This window comes from Equus caballus, chromosome 17 (genome assembly GCF_041296265.1).
Source record: "Equus caballus isolate H_3958 breed thoroughbred chromosome 17, TB-T2T, whole genome shotgun sequence".
Taxonomy (NCBI): Eukaryota; Metazoa; Chordata; class Mammalia; order Perissodactyla; family Equidae; genus Equus; species Equus caballus.
The window spans coordinates 51262085-51265195 of record NC_091700.1 but is presented as its reverse complement, the minus strand read 5'-3'; positions in this window follow the sequence as shown (position 1 = coordinate 51265195).

Below are 3111 nucleotides of genomic sequence, written 5' to 3'. Positions count from 1 at the left end.
GTGATGACTATTATACTCCATTGTCCTCCAGTCTCCTTCATTTTTCACTAGGATGAAGAGCACATTGTCCATTCAAAAAGAGGTTATTACAGCAATTTTCAGGGTCTTAACAGCTATGTATAGTCAAGATGAGTTAGAGTCCAAGAGGCCCAGTTACAGACATCGCCCTTAGGTCTGAATCAGTCTCTTAATGACGATGGTCAGACTGCTCTTTTTCCTTACTTTCATTTTAGTGCAACCTCTGCTAACTACATTTCTTCAGGCTACTGAATTTCACCTTTGTAACTGGGGACAGAATATCTTTTAAATTCCATCCTTGGAATGAATGAGTCATGCAAGAAAAATATTCAGTGCTAAGAATTTTCCCTCAAATCCCTGGATTTCTGCCCCTCCCTCCCCCTCCCCCCTCTCCTCCCCCCCCCCCCCCCCCCCCCGCCTTTTGGCTAGTAAAGTTAGTTCGCTTTCTAAATAATTTGATGTTTAAGTTTCTATACCTGCCACTGCACCTGACATCTAGGGCTGTCCGGCTTAGAGAAAGTCCTCTCTTCTCTCCAAACAAACCACAAATGGCAGGAAAATCATTTGGTTCACTATAGCTTTAAAGGTATACAAAACACTACTATTTTCTGATTACTAAGAAGATTATTTTGACTTCTAGAAAAAAAGTCTATCAGTGTTACTTCAATTGCTATGATGATCACTTACAGAAAGAATTGGTTACTGATCTGTTCCTAGATATACATCTTTAGACCATAGTCTGTGCCTCTGAACAGCACTGCACTTCATTCTGAAAAACCTATTTAGCCGACCTTCTCAGAAAAAAGGGTTTTCTGTCTTTATTGACAACATGATCCTTTGAGTCTTCAACAATTTGATACTAACTTCACACTCACCTCCATTAATGTTCCCCCTTTCTCCCTTCCACCTGTGCAGGTTCTCTGAGCACCTATTGAATATATCTGAAGAATTACTTGTCTGATTTTAAAAGCTGATTCTAGTCATTTAGATCATTTCTTCTGTCTCTGATTTTCTAAGATAATAGCTATGTAAAATTTCTCTAATGATTATAAAATTCCCATCATAAGCTTCATCTTTACTTGGAGACTGTCTATTTAACATCAATATCTTTAAATAATTGTAGGCAGATTCCTTTTTCAAAGACTAGTCTTTCTGTATGTAATAATATATTAACATCGTTACATATATATGTTAATCTACTTGTGCTATCAGTTACTGAAAGAGGAATTGTAGATTTATCGCTTTCTCCTTTAATTTCTGTTGCATTTTATATATTTTGAGGCTACATGCAAATTTAGAATTATTGTATCTGCTCGAGTGAGTGAACATTTTTTTCAACTGTGAATAGCTCTCTTTTTCTTTAGTACTGCTTTTTTTCTCTTAAACTGTACATTTGCTGACTTTAAGGTAGCTACATCAGTTTACTTTTGGTTTGTATTTGCATGGTACAAGTCTTTCTATCCTTTTACTTTCCTCATTTCTGTATCCTTATATTGGACATGTCTCTCTTATAAGCAGCAAATGATTTGTTGTTTTTTTTAAAATCCAGTGTATTGTTTGTCTTTCAGTCAGAGTATTTAATCTGCTTATGTTTAATACAATTGCTGATATATTTGGCTTTAGGTCTCTCATCTTACTGTTTGTTTTCTCTTTGTTCCACCTATTTTCTGTTACTTTTCTCTCCTTTCTTGCCAACCTGAAATTACATGCCCAGCAAGAAATAGCCTTTTAATATTTGTAAATATTATTATTTTAGCTTAGTGGAGAAATAGCTCCAACTTTACTTATTTTCAGACCACATAAAATTATTACATTCATAGCTCACTGTAAAATCAGGTTCACTAGCTCCCTTTGCTGTATTTTTATTTCTTGCATCATTCTATGATGACACATAAACCTATGTGCTCCCATTAGAGTGACTGAGTTGAAGATACACACTTGGTATCCTGCTGTATATTGCTCCCCTAACAATCATTGACCTCATCAAGTAGACCAGTGCTCTTGGTTCTCAGGAGCTCTCTCCCAAGGAGCCCTACTGGCATGGTGCAACTTATCCTCACTTCTTACACTTAAGTCATGTTCCCACTATGCCCTGTAATTGGTATAACATTGGTCCACGGCCCTAGGTATTGCTGAGGTCTATTTTTAGCAATTACTAAACTTTCATTAAAAATGCACAAATTATATGAAATCTGGCCTGAGGCTGCTGTGTTGCATAACTCCATGGCATGTATATAATATAGGAACCAGTCTCTGTGGAGTTATACAATATGGTGGCCCTGCTTAAGCAGTATCCAGAATATGTTATTTTTAATTGGTTAAATTCTCAGTTAAGTTTGGATGGAGAATTCAACCAAGTGATTTTTTTGCATATGGCTTGGCTCAACTAACTTGCCAGTCTTTTCCAATTATCTAGTTAGTCATCATCTCTTCAACTTGACTAGCAAGATGAAATCTCAGCTAGTGTTTCTGTCTATAGATTAAGAAAATTCACTAATTTTTTTTAATATAGGAGGTGATTTAATCGTACATTATTGAGTGAAATTAAGAGTATTGAGGATTGATTATTTTCAGAATCTGGGCACATACATGGTAACAAAGAAATTAACATCTATAACAATATAACTACTTATAAACATTTATATATATATACTGTTTCATAGCTTTCTTAGTCTCACAAATACATAGGATGCCAAATCCAAAATTGCTGGACTCCATTAACCTTATTTCTGAAATGAATAGCTCTTCAGAAAGAGAAAAACTTTGGCTACTATAGGGATCTTGTGTAGTATCTCATCCCCATGGTAACAGAGATTTGGATCCTGACATCAGGATCTAACAAACCACATAGCTAGAGAGCATTTCAATTTGTGTTAAGAAAAAAAAGGACAAATGCTCAGCTCCTGAAAAGATACCACAAAAATGGCTGAGGTCCTCTGGATGTAGGCAAGAATTGCAGTAATAATCTATGCTGGCATGATTTCTTTTTTAAGATCCCCTGATTTTTTTCCTTCTTTTAGTAGCTCTCCCATCAATATCCCAGGAGCTTTTTATTTTCATAGCTCCTGTCCTATTGCTACACTGGTGGACTGC